This window comes from Neopelma chrysocephalum, unplaced genomic scaffold (genome assembly GCF_003984885.1).
Source record: "Neopelma chrysocephalum unplaced genomic scaffold, ASM398488v2 Primary Assembly neopelma1_155, whole genome shotgun sequence".
Classification (NCBI taxonomy): domain Eukaryota; kingdom Metazoa; phylum Chordata; class Aves; order Passeriformes; family Pipridae; genus Neopelma; species Neopelma chrysocephalum.
The window spans coordinates 499,829-518,421 of NW_020897817.1; the positions used below are offsets into that span (position 1 = coordinate 499,829).

General features: G+C 48.6%; 1 protein-coding gene across 1 annotated transcript in view; it reads left to right on the forward strand.

The window, feature by feature from the left end:
• The first annotated feature begins 7,157 nt into the window (after window positions 1-7,157).
• The window catches only part of CSF3R (colony stimulating factor 3 receptor), a 59,109-nt gene continuing 47,673 nt past the window's right edge, over window positions 7,158-18,593 (forward strand). The window contains exon 1 of the mRNA XM_027701244.1: window positions 7,158-7,521. The gene's annotated coding sequence lies outside the window, so the exon portion shown is untranslated. The remainder of the gene's footprint in view (window positions 7,522-18,593) is intronic.

The following is an 18,593-nucleotide window of genomic DNA, read 5'->3' on the forward strand; positions in this document are numbered from 1 at the left end:
TTTTTACTTCTGTGGCTGCACTCACCACCCAGCTCAACCACTTGAAGGATTGCCTTGATTGCAGTGTGCTCTGGACCAGACCCCAAAATCCCCACGAGCATCTTTAAAATCTACAGGGGAAAGTCTGGGTTTCATTTTCTCTTTAAAGCCCATTTTCATTGGTATAATGTGGTATAATGGGACCAACACCCTTGAAAATAAGGCCACAAACTCCCAAGGGAGACAAACTACAAAGACAAGAAAAAGTTCCTGGTATAACTGATTTATTCCCCTGCTCCAGCTCCAGCCCAGTATCACTCTGGTCACTGCAGTTGACTCCAGCTGGGACCATCACTGCTGAGCAAATGCAGCCCCAAAGCAGGGAATGATCAGCATTTTCCTGGCTTTGTCCAGCCAACTCCAAGATTTGCAGCTCAGAGCACTCTGGTTTCTCACGAGCTGTGTGCTGGTGTTGGAGCAGCTCAGGAAAGTCCCACAGGAGCACTGACAGCAGCCCAGCTGGACCAACACCACCTCAGAAACACATCTTGCTCCAAAGAGATGCAACAGAAAAGCCATTGGTGCTTTGTCCACAATCCAGACCATTTCCTGAGCTCCAACCCGGTGCTGGATCTCAGACTCTGACGTCGAGAAAACAGCAGTAAAGGACTTACAGATTCCTGTTGCTGACATTCCAGTTCATGAGGAAAATTCAAAATGTCTCTAATCTGAGCCAGTATCGTTTGCTCTAAAGATAAAAGTACTCAAGGGCTTTTGTTCTAAGTGTTACTATGATGGTCACAGGTCTCTAATTTATTGTAAAATATGAGCAAACAGACAAACTGAATCAGCCCCCGAAGAGCAGAAGGCAGGCAGCCAATTCCACCTTCAGACAAGGAACACTCCATCCCCGGGATGTGTTGAACACCTGCAATACATTGATTGCACTTAAGCAGCCACCATTAGAATGTTAATGCCATCCCTGCCTCCAAAACGCAGCATTTCTCACACACAAAGCACGAGCTGTTCAGCTCTTCTTTTTTTTCCTCTACGAAGTAAATGGAGCAAGTGATTTTTTTTTTTTTTTGTTTAACTACAGACTGGAAACTCCGTTCCTGTTACACTGACAGCGATCTATTAGTTAAGGAAATCAAGTTTTTACTCACTACAGGAGGGGAAAGAGATACTTAAGCTTTTATGTCAGTTCATTCTCTATTAATGATAAACATTGGGAGCCTGGCAGGAATAGATCATCTTGCATTTATTGCCGCGAGTATATTAAGAACTAACAGCGGCAGAGGGGTAATTAAACACCAAATGCCTGTGCCCACCCCGCTGCCAGAGCACTTCAGAGCACACCTGGGCTGGGCAGGAGCAGGAACCAGGCAGGAATCGAGTGCAAACCAACAGCAGCTCCTGCCAAGGACTCGGAGCAGCCCAGGGGAGTCGGGCCCGGCCCCCAGGACGGGCAGGATGATGCCAACAGACAGGTTGGGAACCCCGCAGCTCGTCCCTGATCCCGGTGGGAAGGTCACCGGCATCCCGGGGATCAGCCCCACTGAAACAAGGAAATCACTTCCTATGGTATTACTGCTACTGGTGCTGGAATTAAACTTGAGTTCTTCCACTCTCCCATCACTGCATGTTATTTCCTACTGGTTTCTTTTACTGGTTATTACTTCAGGCTCCCACATTCCAGTTTATTTATGCTGCCACATTCTGTTTGCATTATGTTTTCTCTTTCCTCCCTTATTCAAGGCTAGCAGATTTATTAAATACCAGTGCCCTAATACATGCCAGCCTTGTTATCCTTCCAGACAGCCTCAGGGCATATTCGGTCTATTAACCACCGTGGAGCAAAGCAGGTAATTTATATTAATGTAAATAAAACACACAGATTGCCTTGATGAGAATCTAAAGCATAATTTGATTCTTTGTGTAATGTATCATCTGAAAACACAAGTTTTCACAGCCCATATTTTCTACTCAGGTCCAACCACGCCCATGAATTCCCTTATCATCAAAAATACTTAAAGTCCACAAAGAATTCTCAAAAAACAGAGTGCATATTTTCATTCTGTTTTTTAAGATTACTCTTCCTCCCAAAAGAGCTTTTCTAAGCAACTTTTCATAGCTGAAAGTTCTGTTCAGTTTAAATAAGTGTCCACACATTGTGATGATTATCTGAAGTTCCTCCAAACTGCTTTGGGGAAAAAAATAAATCAGATTGAGCTGCAGTGTGCATCATGTCTCTCAGAAGATCCAGCTCCCAGGCCCTGGGAGAAAAGCTCAAAAGGAGATTTGCAAAATTCAAATTCTTTTGCCAAAATGCAGCCAACACACTGTGCTTTGATCCCCATTAGTGCCCACCACCCACCTCTGGAGCTCCTGCCTGACTGCTCCCAGCAAGCCAGAACCTCCAGAGTTCCAGCCAAAAATTCTACTTAGTCTGATGCCAAAGCCAGTTTAGAATTTTATTTTGACACACATTTAGCAGGGAGAATTCAATGCTTTTTTTTCCCCACTCTGCTTACAGAGATCAGCTCTTTTCTTTGGAGCCTCTCCAGTGGCTGGGACCTGCAGCACCTTTCAGACGAGTGGCAGGAGCCCTTGGGGAAGGTTTGGTTTCAAAAACCAAACCATCCCAAAAAGAGATAATCACATTACTGATGCTCCTGCTCTCCCAGGACTCCAGCCTGGAGGAGTTCTCCCTGGTCAGGATCTGGACCAGATCTTAGGAGCCCATGTCTGGGGTGGAAAGGAGCAGAGCAGTGTTCATCTGGCTCCCACTCTCAGATAGGTATTCTTGAGAACACCAGCCTGATCTTCACATTATTTGCTTTATGAAACACTCTGAAAGAAATCAGAACTCTGGAAGGACTTCTATCAAATGTACACATTAGCAGTTTTTGCTGTGACCTATTTCTCAGGCACTCTCATGTCAGAGTATTTATAGCAGTTCTGCAGAAAGGAGTGAAATTAGAAAAACTCCCTGAATAGAGCAGCAGGCACATTGTGGTTCGTTTTATTATTTAAATGTGTTCCTTTCACTCCAAACAGCAAAATTAAATAAAGAAGAAGAAATATTCTAGCAGTCAGAATACTTGGAGTGACTTGCATTCCTATCGCTGTCCACATCTCTGTATTCATGCACAGAGGCAATGGCAGTGCAGCAATTCCATCTGCCAAACGGAGTTAACTCTCATCCATAAAATGTGCCATTTAAATTCCAGAAGGGCTAATGAACAGCACGGGAGAAAAGACCACAAGAAAAACCCAAACCAACCCATGATAAGCAATTGAAAACAGCTTTCAATGACTACAGTGTGCTTCTCCCAGAGCTGCTCTGTGGGGTTTTGTTGTGGACACCTGCCAGTTTGCTGGAGCAGGTGAGGCAGTGTAACCCACCTGCCATCTGTTCTCATCGGACACACGGCCCAAAAAGCATCATAAATATGCAAAGAACCACAGCCCCCCCCCCGAGGGGACGGCTGGATAACAATAGCTTTAATTTTTCATTTGTTTATTTGATTTGCCGTAATGAAGGAGCTGCTGGAGCAACATCTGAAATGAGCAGAACGAGGCAAATGAAACTTTAGGGTAAAATAGGTCTGTTAGAAGCAAATGTGCACTGTTGGGTTTGGGTTGTCAAGTTCACACTCTTTGCTCACCCACCTGCACCACTTTGGCCCTGGCTGGGTCTGAATTAACTGCTGGCTTTGAGGGACGTGGTTACTCTGGAAATGAGGTTTCCATGGCTCTGTCACTCACCATCAGAACATCGGAGTGAGCCCTCGGAGCAAGGCTGAGGAGCCCCTGCCCCAGCCCAGCTCAATGATGTATCACATTTTGCTATTAGAGACATTGAAAGCCTTTTTCCCCAGATCTTTGCAATTCAATGGCATCAAAAAGCATAATTACAACCGCAGGGCAGGGGTGGATGGATTGATGCAAAACCACTTGAACAAAACCATCATAATTACAAACGACAGGGAGCTCGGGGGAGGCAGCGCTGCCACAGAGAAGAGAACCAGCCACAGAACGAGGCCTTCAGAACAGCTGCAAAAACTCCACGTTTTCACAAAAAAAAAGGAGAGAAAGAAATCCCCCTCCAGGAGCTCCCAACCATCACAGCCAAGCAGCAGGTAGTTACTACAGGTATTTGCCCAGAAGTGACCCTCAAAGTGATCCTCTTGGATCACCGATGCAGGGCACTGCAGCTAATGGGACTTGTATTTTAATTTTCCTTGTATTTTGGGTTGGGGAAGCTGCCTTTGAGAGACAGAGCAGCGACAGGATCCCCACGTTGTCAGGAGACTCACAGCAGGAAGACAAAACTCCCTCTGAGCTCCACCTACTCCCAACACAAAGCTTTAATGCATCTTACTTCAAGCAGCAATTCTGAAGAGGAAATAGCAATCTTCATTAGGGATTAGGCAAACAATTAACTTATTATGTTCAATCTTTTTAATGTGTGTCTGGGTACACAGGAAAAAAAACACAAACACAGCTTAAGCACACTACAAGGGGAAAAGCTGCCTTGGCTTCCTCATTTCAAATGAGCTCTTGGCAACTTCTGCCTTTGTCTCCAAACTCAGTGCTTCAAAATCAACTCAGCTGAACCAGGCTGGTTAACTGGGTTAATTATGGGAGACAAGTCTGCCCAGCAAGTTTAAGGAGGCCAGGATTTAGTCCTGCATCACTATCCTTTGGTCTGCACGTGCTTGGAGTACTCACCACCCTCACCTGGAGACCAGATTTGGGCCTGACCCAACCTACAGCAACTGTTTTAATTGTGCTTAGGTTATTAAGATTTTTATCTATTTCTATATCTGGTTTCCAAGGAGAAGGTACCATGCTGCAACACTGGTTATGAGGCACTAACTTGAGCATAAAACACAGGAGCCACCCCCAAGCACCCCCTTCCTCCTCATTCCCTCCTTCTCCATGTAAGAAAAGGCACCACAGCAGCAAATGCCTGATGTTGTCAGCCAAACTGTCACATTCTGCTCTAAGCTTTTTTTATTTGTCTGTTTTATTTTATGGCACTTTTAATGGGAGGTTTCAACAACCCCATCATTAAATGAAAAAGAAAGAGAAATAGGAAAAAGAAAAAAAAATAATTAAATTTTTTAAGATTCTTTCTGAAGGAAAATGGTGCTATGTCATTTCAAATGCTAAAAATCCAGCTGACTCCAGCGTTTCTGCTGATGACTTCAGCAACTCACAGAGCAATTTAAAGAAATTAAGGCAGCTGGGAAATACAGTCTATAGTAAAACTACATGGATTATCCCATTTGAGAGGAGAACAGCAGAACGGATGTTCTTGACTTCTGAGGATCTTCCATAAGTCACACATTTGTACAGTCTGACAACAATCCCCACCCCTGCGGGTCCCAGGGTCAGCACATGGGATGGAGACACCAATCCCTGGGGCTTGGTCACCCACAGAAACCAGCCCCAGAGAGGAGGAACGAGTCTGACTGCAGCAAATGCACCTGAGGCAGGTCCCAAAGTGCTTCGTTCTTAACTTACTGCCCAACCCACAGCTCTGCTCCCTCAGCCCGGGCACCAAGAGCCAGGACAGAGCGATGGCCTCAGTCTGTGACAGCACCAAAGCACTGCAAACACACACCTGAGGGGACTGAGGGATCCTGCTCTGGGTGTGTCCATCTCCAAAGCACCAAAGCACTGCAAACACACACCTGGGAGGACTCAGGGATCCTGCTCTGTGTGTGTCTATCTCCAAAGCACCGAATCCCCACGAACTCAATCCATGAATCCATGCCTCTCAGTCCAAGCCATACTATCCATCTTTCCCACAAATTCCCAGGCTGAAGAGCTTTTGTTTTCCCCACCAAAGCCTAATCCGTTTGTGAACAGAACTCAGGACCAACACAAAAATCAGCATCTTCAGAAAGGCCAAGCCACAACCCGCCAGCCTGCTGCTCACGTTTCTCACCCAGCACAAACACAACACAACCGGTATTCCATGTTTTATACGCACATTCCGTGTTTATATACACATGACAAACACGCGGACGCGGCATTTGGAGGGCGTGCAGCCCTGAACTCAGAGTCTCCATCCGACAAGGAGTTTAACACATTCCCAGAGAAACCACTCCGGGGCTCTGCTGTTCAAATCCAGACCCGGGCTCTGCTGCCCTCAGCTCCGAGCCCCCAGACCACTCACTGCCCAGCTCCCCCCTAACACAGCCCGTGGGCTCCGAGCCCCGCAATGTCCTACCTTTGGCAGACAGCGGAGCGGGTCCCGGTGCGTGTCCCGGTGTGTAATCCCGGTGTGTAATCCCGGTGCGTAATCCCGGTGCGTGTCCCGGAGCGCTCCTTCCCGTGGGGCCAGCACACGGCTCGGGGCCGGGGCACGGCCACGTCCTCACGGGGGGCTCCCACGGCGATGTCCCCTCACGGCGGTGGCCCCCGGCAGCACAGACCTGCCAGTCCAACAGTGGCTGCACAGGGAGCTTGGATTCCGCCCCAGGGAAGAGCCAGCTCATCCCACCATCAGCGCTGCCAGTCCGGGTGCCACAGGGATGGCACCGAGCAGACCCCGCTGCCCAGTTCCTCAACGAGAGAGGTGTGTCCTTCCATCGCTACCAAGACAGAGTCAGGGTCAGTCCGGAGCAGGAGGCATCGCAGGAGGGCAGCCATGGCCAGCCCAGGGCACGGGGCACCGCGGGGCTGAGCCAGAGTCAGAGCCAGAGCCAGCCCAGAGCACAGATGGAGCCCTGGTCAGTCTGGACACAGGACGAGGCTGTGGCCACGGGGCTCATCCCTCTCAATCCCTGAGCACGAGCCAGCGAGTCACCAGAGGATCCATCCTGGAGAAGGTGAACAGCATCGGGCAGAGTCCCGCGGTGGGTGAGAGAGCGCGGCAGAGCAGAGCCGGGACATGGCAGAGTGTGCTCAGGCACGCTGTGGGGCTCAGAGCAGAGCCGAGGGTGCAGCCGAGGGTCACAGCCCCTCGAGACCATCAGCACTGATGGGCTGCACATGGGTCACAACTCCTCGGGTCATCAGCACTGATGGGCTCCACATGGGTCACAATTCCTCGGGCCATCAGCACTGATGGGCTCCACATGGGTCACAATTCCTCGGGTCATCAGCATTGATGGGCTGCAGGGGGGTCACAGCCCCTCGGGTCATCAGCACTTTTTATCCCAGAAGGGACTCTGGAAAAGTGCGGAAGGGATTGTCCTGCAGAGCCATGATTTAGTTTGCTTCTCTCCCCCTGAAGATCCAGCAGTGCTGCCCTCACAAAGAACAGGAGACAACTGAGGCCGGACCTCAGTTCTGGGGCGGGGGCAGCTGGGTGGGCTGTTATCGGTGACTGGGGACAGATTTGGGACAGACTGGGGACAGGGTGAGTTCCCCGAGCGGCCGCTGCTCCCTCAGCCTTTCTCTGCCCGATTCTCCCCATTAAAACGGAGATTTGTTACTTGTAGGTGTTGCTAAACCAGCCTTTAAACTCTCTGTGGAAGGTGGAAGGGAGCTCACAGAACCCAAATCGCGTGGGAGCTACAGGTAGGATCAAGTGGGGACAGTGGGATTGTACCTGTTTGGGTTTCTCGGGCTGTTTTGGTTGAAGGTTGCCCTGCTTGAAGGGATTCCTGTTCTCCTGATGTGCCTGCTGGGACTCCCTGCTGATATTTATTCCCTTGAGCCCTGCAAAACTATTGCAGAACTGTAGAAAGTTCTGGCAAACTTTAACACTAAGCACTTTTCCCTTTTCTTCCTTCTGAGCTCTCAGGGCACTCAGCCACACTTTATTTACGATTCTGAAGCTAATAAAGCAGAAATATTGCCAGTTACTGGTGATGGAAAGGGAGTCACAAGACTTCCAGGTGTTTCAAGCAGACATCAGACCCAACTCAAGGGTCAGATAATAAAGCTGAGTGTTGGCACCTGGGCAGGAAAGAGGGGAGGGGGAAGGGGGCAGCTTGCTTGGGAGAGGACTAAACAATTAAGCTGTGCTTGGCTGAAGCCGTGAGAGATGAGGCAAGGTGCTCAACCTTGATGCTTTTTGGACTCTGATGGTTTTAAATGAAGAAAGAAGTTCTGGGCTGGGGGAGAGAGGAGGGAGGAGCAGAGAGAAGGGAAAATAAAAGAAACGTGGAAGCTAATCCCAGGCACTGTGAAAAGGTCATGTGCTTCGATATGAGTAATTAATTTTCTTAGAGCAATGTTGAAAAGGTTAACCTGATTTATGGAATGCAATTTAATTTAAAATGTGTTGTGTACCTTGTTAAAAGGGCCCAATTATAGCTGCTAATTCTGTGGACTGACACAGGCGCCGTGGTCTGATGATACCCTGGTGCGAGGGGAACATGTGTCAGTCAATAATTGGACACGGCCTATCGAAATTTGAGGGGGAAGGAAAATTGGCAGAGATGGTGAAAGTGCAACTGTTCTCTCTGCCCAGGGCCCACAGTGTCCCCTGGCAGTTTCCTGCTCTGTGGAGCACTTGGGGATTCATTCTGAGCCAGGTTTGTGCTCACAGGGGTTTATTGTGGTGCTCTGAGACAGCACTGAAAATGCCAGATATTTACAGGTCAGCCCACATCGCTCCTTGACCTTCATCCTGGTAATTTTTCCAGCAAAGACCAAACTAAACCCCACCCAAACCAGTCTGGGATTCTGGGATTCTTATTCCTTTGGTGTTCTGCTGAGGCAAAATCCACACGTGCATCAGGCTCTCCTGAAAAACCTTCTGGAAGTGCTGCTGGAGGAAGAGAACGAGCATTTGTGTCATGATTGAGTGTCAGAGGCAAGAGAAGCCTGTACCTCTATTGATTCCTCAGATTCCTGTTGCTGTGACATTGAGTATTGAAACTTTTTTTGACATTTTTAGCAATCAAAGGATAAGAAAACCTTGTCTGAAAGAGCAAGGACAGTGGAAGAAACTCCTGCCTGTCCTGTATAACCCCAACCATCTTCATGTTCCCTTCTGCAAACAAAGTTCTTCCCAACCTTTACCCAGAGCTGCTTTATATTGTCATCACCAAATTAGCTCAGGAAGCTGCATCTTGTGATAACTTCATTATGTTCTATTGACTTCTCGGGGAGCTGAAAGGAATATAATGGCAATTTCCTCTAATGGATAAGTGGCTGGGGAAGCCAGGCCAGGGAAATGGCCATTCCCCCCTCTACCCTTGTGCAGTCAAATCACTGTCAGACATTTCATTTTCTGATGTGCATGTTGGTCCCTTATCAAGCTTTTCTCATCCAGAGAGGATTCCTCCTCTGAGGAGCATGAGGATTAGCATCAGATGGGGAAAATGCAGTTTGTATTACCAGAATATTAAAGGGGCAATTGTAATTTCTCAGCTGCAAGGGACACTTAAAGCAAATTACCTCGATTAAGAGAATAAGAATCAGGGAACTGCTTTAAATTGAAAAAACATTCAGATAGGATGTGTGTGTCTGTTTGTCATCGGGGGCTTATATTTACTTCTGCTGATGAGACTTGGTCATGCTCTATTACAATTCATAGACTCATGTTCCCAAATTCTGTGCACCAAAATGCTTTGATTTATAGGGTATAAGTTCGTTTTCTCTGCGAATTCCTTTAATATTGTCATAAACGTGGTCAGTGATGCCTATCTCATGGTATTAATGTGCCTCATTTAATTATACTGTCTTGCTCAAAAAGTGCACTTAGTTTGAAGGAAACTACAAATTGTTAACTTGTGGTAAATGCACATTTCTCGTTGGGGAATGGTGCTGGAGCCTCGTGCAGCCAGCAGTGGGGTGGATGTTTGGAAAGGACCATGGTCAGTGTATGTAAGGACATCTCAGACTTCAGGGTCAGTAATAACTCGAGTCCTTTCAGTCTCTGCTCACAGGGGAGCCCCAGATTCTGCTCTGGCCACTGGTTCTGTGCTTCCCTCCTCATTCCCTGCTCTGGGGCTGCCCCTGGGATCTCACTGCCTGCAGAGCTCACCCTGGTTTAGGGTCAGGGAGCTATGATTCCCTATTGATTACTTGATCTATATAATTGCAGCCAAAACTACAGGGATTTCAAGCCTGATTGACTGCAAATTAGAAATCTATTGTCTTGGCTGGACTCCTAATGACCAGGATTAGGAGAGAAGAGGTTTGGGGCTGCTCTTTCTCTGCGGGATTGCTTTTGGGTGACTGGAGATTTGGGAGGTTTGGGAAGGGAGGCACTGCTCCCCCCTCAGAGCAGGCTGGGGGGGCTTTGCCTGTGACAGGGAGCACACCCAGCACCCTGGGTTTGTGACCCCTGCAGGAGTCAGGAACAAAGCCTGGGAGTAACTGCAGGACGAGCCAAGGAGCTGCAGCAGGGAGAAATCTGGCTGAAAACCCCTCTCCCGACTGCTCTTGGCATCCCTCCTCCCGCTGGATGTCCCCTTGGCCAGCCTGTGAGCTCCCAAAATAGGTTCAGGGCCTGGAGCTTTGTCTCTCCCCACCCCTTGGAAGCTGAGCAAAGGAGCATCAGGAGGCAGGGAAAGGACCTTTTTCTTTTTTTAAAATAGGTTTTCATTTAAAAGATGCCAGAGCCAGCAGATTAGTGTCTTGACTATATAGGTTTCCTCCAGATAAGGCAGAGAAATTGATTTCAATTACCAAAGTGGATAGACAGGCTGCTGCTCTCCCCAGGATTGTTAACCCTCCAGAGGCAAGAACTGAAAACCAGGAGAGGGTTTGGAACCTCAAGCCATTGCCTCCTGGAGCACAAATCCTCACAAAGGGAGAGAGCTGAAGAAAGGAGGTTTATTTAAGGATGTACAATGATCCTTGTGATACTTTGGGATTTCGGGAAGCTCTCAGATCCTTCAGCGAGGCTCTGGAGGCCAAGGGTTAAAGTGGCTGCAGGGATTAAAGGATTTGGTGCCTTTCAAGCACCACATTCACCTTTTCCAGGAGCGATCTGGCTGCTGGGAAGTTTCCCTGGGAGGTTCCAGGGCTGGGGCAGCTCAAGGCTGGGCAGTGCTGGATCCCAGCAGGACTGGGAGCAGAATCCCCCTCGCTGTGGGGCACCTCCATCACTTGGGGCACACCCAGGTTGCCTTTGCCAGCAGGGCCAGGGTCCGGAGGGGATGGAGCTGCCAGGGTGTGGACAGTGGCAAAGGTGGGAACTGGTGGAAGTGTAGGAAGAAGCAGGGGCAGGGAGCTGAACGTTTCCTTGGCACGTGTGAGGAAATGGCTTTCAGTTCATCCTCTCCCGTGTGCTGCTCCTGCATTTACACACCCTCAGTTCCTGAGCTGGCTCTGTAATTGTGTCCACAGGGTGCCTGTTTCCCTTCCCTTCCCTGCCCTGCTCAGATCCAATTCACCACTTTCTGCAGCCTCACTGCTGCCTGATAATGGGCACCTTGCAAGAGATTTTTCCACTATTCACTTGCTGGGTCTCTTTTGTCCCTACCAGAGGGAAATTTGCCCCCGTGGGTCTCACAGTTGGCTTCTCAGCTGGGTTTCACACGGGCCTTTATTGCCAGCAGCGTCTGCTCTCCCCTCCAATTACTCCAGCACATTCCTTTGATTCCCTGCTTTGCTGGGTTCACCAGCAGCCTCTACCCTCACTGAACTCCCCCTGTCAGACTCTCCCCTCTGCCTCCAGGTGTCTGGGGGGGTCATACCTGGGGGGTCTCTCTGCGGTCAGAGATCAGAGGTTGCACATTGTCACTTGGGAACAGGAGGAGTTCAGTGGTGCTGCACAGCAAGAAGATCACTGTGATGAGCATATTTAAGCAATCACGGGAAAACACAGCAGGTAAATAAGGCTGTTTCAGGCCATGGAATGCATTTTGTGGCTGGAAGCAGCTCAGCAACTGCAGCTTTTGTGTCCTTTCAAGTACAGCTCCATATTTCAGAGGAGCATCCCGTGGTTTGTGCTTTGCATTAGTGTTGATGTGGGCAGGGCTGTCCCCTGTGTGCACAGCAGCCTCTCCTCCCCTTTGCTTTCCCTGGAGCTGGTTGTGCTCCCAGGAGGGGGCACATTCCTGCCGTGCCAGGGGCAGGTTCCCAGGGAGGCTGCAGCACAGAAAACAACATTTCTGGATGTGCCTGGGTGGGTTTTTTTCCCCCTGATGAGAAATGGTTTCTGACGTACTGGAGATGTTGGTGAGAACACATCTAGATACAGAAATGTTTAGGTTTTATTGTGTCTAAAGCTCAAAACAAGAATGTTTTCCATTCCCAGCAGCGTTTTCTGCAAGGAAAACCTAATCCCTGGCAGTTCAGTTATTTTCCATCTTGCTCTGTGGACAACTCCTGGATTTCAGATAAGCATCTCCTGCTGGAATGCTGAGGAAGGAGGTGGCAGAGAATGTGTCAGTGGCTTGTGCTCTCATAACTGCCCAACTTTATCCTCTGCTCTGTGATGGGGAGTGTGCTGGGACCTCAGGGATATTGGAATGGACTTTCTGGAAAAGCCAGAGTTAGATAACACCAAGATTGACATGCTTGGAGAGGGCTAATTGGGTAAAACTGGGTGTCATTCACAACCCAGGGTTTCCAGTGTGCCTGCAGATCTTCCCCCTCTCCCCTTGGCATCATTAATGCCAGGATTTAAGATGACAGAGCTTTAATTGCACAGGACAAAGGCGTCTGGTTCCCTGCTTCACTGATCAATTCCAGTTCATAAATTGTAGCAGGAACAAAACTCTTTAGCAATGCTGACAATTAAGTAACATCCTGATAAACATCCCCTTTTGTTTTATTTAAATGAAAATGCCTTTATTTCCACGGAGTGGTATCTTGTAAGAATAAGATTCACTGTCCCTGAAGCTTGGTTAATTAAACACAGTATTTGCAATCTACCAAAACAAGCTGTTTTATGCAAGCTGATAACAGGGTTTCCGTTTCATAATGTGAACAATTGGGTTATGCAAATGCCAAGATTTTAAGCCCCTGTGATCTGTTTTTGTTGCCTTATTATCTGTTTCTGTCTGCAAACTCCAAATATAGACATCCCAATTAAAGCAGCTAAATGCCATTAAAGCCAACTAAAGATGTTTTTATCAGTTAAAAACTTCCCCAGTTTAATTAAAAATGTGGTTTGAAATTGGCCTTTCTTGACCCAAACTTCGCTCCCGCACTTCCATCTGTGTGATTGATTCCACCACCGTGGGTTCCATCCCTTGGTGGAGCTCTGAGCCCCCTGAGATGTGGTGGGAGATGGTTCCTGAGCCCAGGTGATGGACTCAGACCTTCCTCCTGCCCTGGGGCCGGGAGCCTCTCTGGGAGGTTGGACAGAGGGACAGAGGACCTGGATGGGGAGTTCAAACCTGCCCAGGCTCCTGCAAGGGATGTTACTGGTGGTGGTTCATCCCACAGAGCTGCTCCTGCTGTGCCTCAGAGCCCTGCCCAGCCCTGCAGGTTCAGAAGCAGGAAGAGAACATTACTGTGGGATAGAAGGGAATGAACTGAGGCCTCCAGAGGCATCCTGGTACAGACACTGGCTCCTGGGGAGCCCTCAGATGTTGGTGCTCAGCAAGACCCTGCAGCTCAGCTTGCTCTGAGTTTACACATCTGTGATAAATAATTGTGATTCGTGAAACAAATGGGTGATTACATCAAAATCAAACAAACGGATTGTAAAACTTAATTACACCCCCAGAAAGAAATAAAACAGACCCTTACAAGGTCAAGGGGCCCTGAACCTCCCTACTATCCTAAGAATAAAATATGGTCTTTTTAGGTGCCTGTTCATCCAAGAATGCAGGAATTATGACTGGTTGTAGAGATAATCGTTTAGCTTTAGCTGTAAGAAAACCCATATATTAAATACTTAGCAAAAACCTGTAGAATGTATATGTATATGATATAATTAATATGCATGAAGTAGCTAAGATAAATACTAAATCTACCCTGTAGTAGGTGTGCAGATTTGGGAAACTTGTCCCCATTTCTGTCACCCAGCTGGCTGCTTTGCTTTTACCATAGGATAAACTCTTATTCAGAAACTTATAGAAACTCCAGACTTTGTTTATCACAACATCTATGGGTCACTCTGTAAGTTCTCACTCCCTGGAGCTCATGTGGGGCTGTGGTGTGGACACCAGGGACCTTTTTGCTCCTTCATGGCTCAGCTGCTGCTGGCAGAGATCTCCCCCTCCCCTGCAGCCCCCAGAACAGAGCTGGAGGAGCCCCTGGTTCTCTGCCCTGAGCCTCGGAGCTGCTGAGCCCAGGAGATGAGATCAGATGTCCCTGTGCCAGCCCCGCTGTCAGACAGGTGTGTGTGAAGCTTCCTGATGGAATTGGTGGAAGCCTCTCAGTCGTGAGTGTTCCCGGGGGGATGTGAGGGATCAGCTCCGAGCTCTGCGCCGCTTCCAAAGTGCAGCAATTTAACTTTACATCAGCCGTGTTTGCAGCAGCTGTCAGTCACCATGACAACAATATTAACACTCGTGAGGGCTTTGTTGTGAGCAACAGGGAATGTAATATTCTGGAGGGAAGAAGCAGCAATTGCTTGAGCAGTTGCTCGCAGCCCAAGTGACTCTATTGAACTGGGAGAGGCTCAAACTGTATTTTAAACACACAAGAAAAGGCTTGCTTTTGGAGTATAAAATGACTTGAATTAACTTTAGGCTGACTAGGGGAAGCAAAGGGAATCACTGGAATAAATATGTGTGAGACTGGAAGATTAGAAGGACACATTCTGAAATCTCACAGATATGCAAAGTCCCTCTTTTTGAAGGCACTGCCTCTGGAAGGGCAATTTACATTTCTTTAAACTTGGGGAGGGGAGAGGAGGGTGATTAAAAGGGGGTTTGCCAGCCTTGTGGTTCTTGTCTTAAATATAAAATAGTTACTGAGAGACTACTAAGGGTAGTTCTTAGCCTGTATTTTCTCTAGGAATGAAAACGGGGGAAGTAAGTATCCTGGGTTTCAAACACTGGAGTTTGTCCCTTAATCTGCTTCCTTTTTTGGGGAAAAACAAATCATTCTCTCTCTCTCAATATTTAGTTTCTTTGTTGTTGCCAACCTCCCTCCTTCCCCTCCAGAGATACCCCTGCATTAAGATAAGGCATTGATTGTCTATACTGGGAAATGCATTCCAGTTAATTAGTTCATTACTCCTTTTTTAACACAAGATTGATGACTTATTAAGCTATGGTTAATTACAGAGTTTATTACTTTGAAAATAAAGAAAAACTCCACATCTTCGGCTGATTCTGCTCTTGGCTAATCCGGGATTTCTGGTGTTGCTGAGCGCTGGAGAGCTGGGGCTTCCCTTTTGCACCCTGTTCATTGAAACCCAGCTTTGGGGTGTGCAGCTTCACCCCTCTGGGGCCTGGTTGAGGAGATGTGCCAGTGACCTTGCAGCTGCTGGTTTTCCCTGCAGGTCCAGAGCTGTGGGTGCCCCAAAACGTTGGCAGTGTGCTTTGGAAGCCTTTGTAGCTGCAGGAGCAGAGCTCAGGGCAGCAGCACAGGGGAGGATCCACTGGCAAAGGACAGAGCACCGGCTGAGTGAGGGAAGGCACCTTGTATGTGCTCAGTACACACCCTACAGACAGATCCCTGCTCCCAAAAACGTCCCCTGTCCATGGAGTGCCCGGAGCACCTGGTGCTCCCTGACAGCCCAGGGCAGGGATGAGGAATGGAGACACGGGCAGTGCATGCTGGCTCATCCATCACACCACAGCTGATCTTACCTGTGCCAGAAACACCCTCAAATTTGTCTGATAATCAGACCAGGCCAGCAGGAAGCGCAGGGCTGTGGTGCCCAAGCTTTGACAGCTCCCACCAGGATTTTGGGAGGAGCTCCGAGACAAACCTGGCAGTGCAGCCACAATACTCCTGAGGATGCTGCTGCCTCCCGTGAGGGAGCCCACAGCAACAGGTGTTAACCCTGTCACCAGCTGCATTTTCAGCCCTAAAAACGAAAGTTTCTGTGCTAAAATTAACACCCAGCAGGCTGAAAGGCAGGGAGGTGCAACGTGGATCCTGTCCCTCTGGAGTGTGGGAGCGTGGAGAGCCACCTGCATTGTTGCTGTTGGGCTTTCTGCTCACACAGCTCCTGTATCGGGGGGTTGTGTGAGAGCAGCACCAGCTCAGTGGAAAACTGAAAAATAATCAAACCCCTGCAGCCCCAAGTGTTGCATGGGAGAGGCTGTGAGTTGCAGGGCCGGCTGTGGGTAGGGGACAGAGGCAGAGAGACCAGGAGGAGGGTGGATTTCTCTCCCAGCACCATTCCTGGAGCAGTGGTGCTCCCTCCAGGCTCTGTGTGTCATGCTGAGACAAGGGACAGGCTGCAAAGCAGTGAGTGAAACAAGCCAAGAGGACAAAGTTGTAGTGACCCCGTATTTTCTCCCTGTCAGTTTTCCAGGCAATGGAGGAGCTCTGAAGGAGATGCTGCAGCCTCCAAATCTTTCCTCTAGATCCCCTGCTCTGTTTTGCCATCAGGACCACAATTAGCCATGAGCCCCACTCCTGCCTTGTGAAAATGTCAGCTCCCCAACACCCCTGAGAGAACACGTTCTCAACAAAAACACAGATGTTAAATCAATTCCTCCATCTTTCCTCCCTCCCGTTTTTTCAAGCTGCTAACATTGTCCTTTTGGGAATGTACTCATGAACCATAAACATCTGTCAGTTTGCTGTGAACAATTCCCAACCTTTAGCTGAACAGCCTCCTCTGTCTCTTTATTGGCTCCCAGCAGCCGGCCCAGGGGATGCCGTGAGCTGACGGGCACCAGCACAGCCACAGCCTCACTGACATTTTGCCTTTAGACGGGAAACAAGTGCTGGTGGTGGCTCGTTTCCCCCCTCCAGAGGCAGCAATTTAGAGAAAAAGCGATTGGAAGGCGCTGGGATTGGAGCAGAAATAGCTCCCAGGGCAGCTCGGGAGAGTGAACTGCAGGATGCAGAAGTTACAGAAATGTCAGGAATGAGCAATGGGGTAAAAGTTTTGAGTGCCCACTCGCCGTGTCCTGCTCAGCACAGAGCTGGTTGTGGGGACTGTCCCACGTCACCACACAAGGAGATCCCAGCCCTGAACTCTGCATGGATGCAGATGCAGTGACAGCACCTCAAACAGGCACAGGTTTTGTGGTGCCAGCCCAGGGCAGTGGGCACCGAGCTCCAGTAACTCCTGGGCACGCTGGAATGTCCCAGTGAGCTCTGACCTTCACCTTTAGATAATTTGAAATTCCCACCCCCAGGCTCCAAAGCCAGTTTAAGTTTTCATCTTTTGGGGGCAGGAGCCGCTGTTTCTACACCACAGATCTCGGTGTGTCCTTCAGAGAGGCAGCAGGAAGAGCAGGGAACGAGTTTCTCCACCAGCCCCCTTGGCTTGGGGATTCAAAGGAGCTCCTGTTGGAGCAGAGGGTATCAGGACCTGCTTCCCAGCTGTGAAACCAGAGGCCTCTTGAGGTTTCTGAATGTTTCCCAGCTGCCACCTGCTTTCCTCTATTGTGTATCATTTGTCCCTACTGAAAAATAACTCAGCTGTGCAGCTTTTCTTACTTTTATGAAGAGTGTAGTTGTTGGTTTATTTTCTCTTATTTTCCAGAAACATTCACGTTTGAGGATAAAGTGCCATTCACGCAGGAAGATTTAGTCCCTCTTCATAAAGTTATATATTACAAGTGAAAGGGGAACAAGCATGGGCTGGCAGCAGAAAATTGAATTAGCTCAGCAGCACACAACACAAAATAAGACAAATATTGTACAGAAATATAATTGAAGCTGCATTATTTATCCTCCCTTTTTGGGTTATTTGTCAAAGTGAGCTACAAGTTGCAAATTAAAAGAGCTATTGATTCTAAAGTTGTTTTTAAAATATTTTCTACATTCAGATCCTTGGAAACAATTATCTCAAAGTGGAGCCAAACAGCCAAATCCTTGTTGGTGTCAGGTTCAGGGAGATAATGTAATTCCAGCTTCCCTCCATGGTTTGTGGACATTAAAATGACACTTTTTATTAGAATCATAAAATCATTTAGGTTGGAAAAGGCCTCCAAGATCATCAAGCCCAACCTGGACAGAACATCTGCTCCTGCCATGGCACAAACCAGCTCTGCCCCAGCAGGGCTCATCCCACGAGCCTGTTTTTACCACAGTGGAATTGTACATTCCTGTTAAACTTCCCTGCTGTGCTGAGAGGGCAAATATCCCATCAAACAACGTCAATCCTTCTTTTCACGAATCCCTGCTGAGGACAAGGACCAGGGAAGGTCGCCCAGCTGCCTTTCCATGCAGGGCATCCGAGTCTGGATGGATGACAAAGGGCTGGCACACCGTCCCTGCCTTGCCTGTGGCAGAGGAGACTGGGGGACAGGGTTTTTTCGGGGGGTTGTCTGCTTTTGTTTTGCAAAACAAACAGAAAACAGCCTTTGTGACTGCGAAAGAAAAAACAAAACGGGTAAAAAATCCATCCACGGCAGCGTTTGAGCCATTCTCCATGGGCCCTGGGAGCCTCTTACTGTTTGAGTTAAGGCTCCTTATATAAAGTTTATGGGTCCCGCCGGGGTGTTTGGAGCAGATTACATTCACAGCAGCTCATGCGAGGCGGGCGTGAGCAGTCAGTGAATCAGCGGCTCGGCATCGCCCGGGAGAGGGGGCTGGGGCTGGGATAACCCTCTGGTTAGGGGCTGGGAAACAGAGATCCTGCTCTCCTGGGCTGG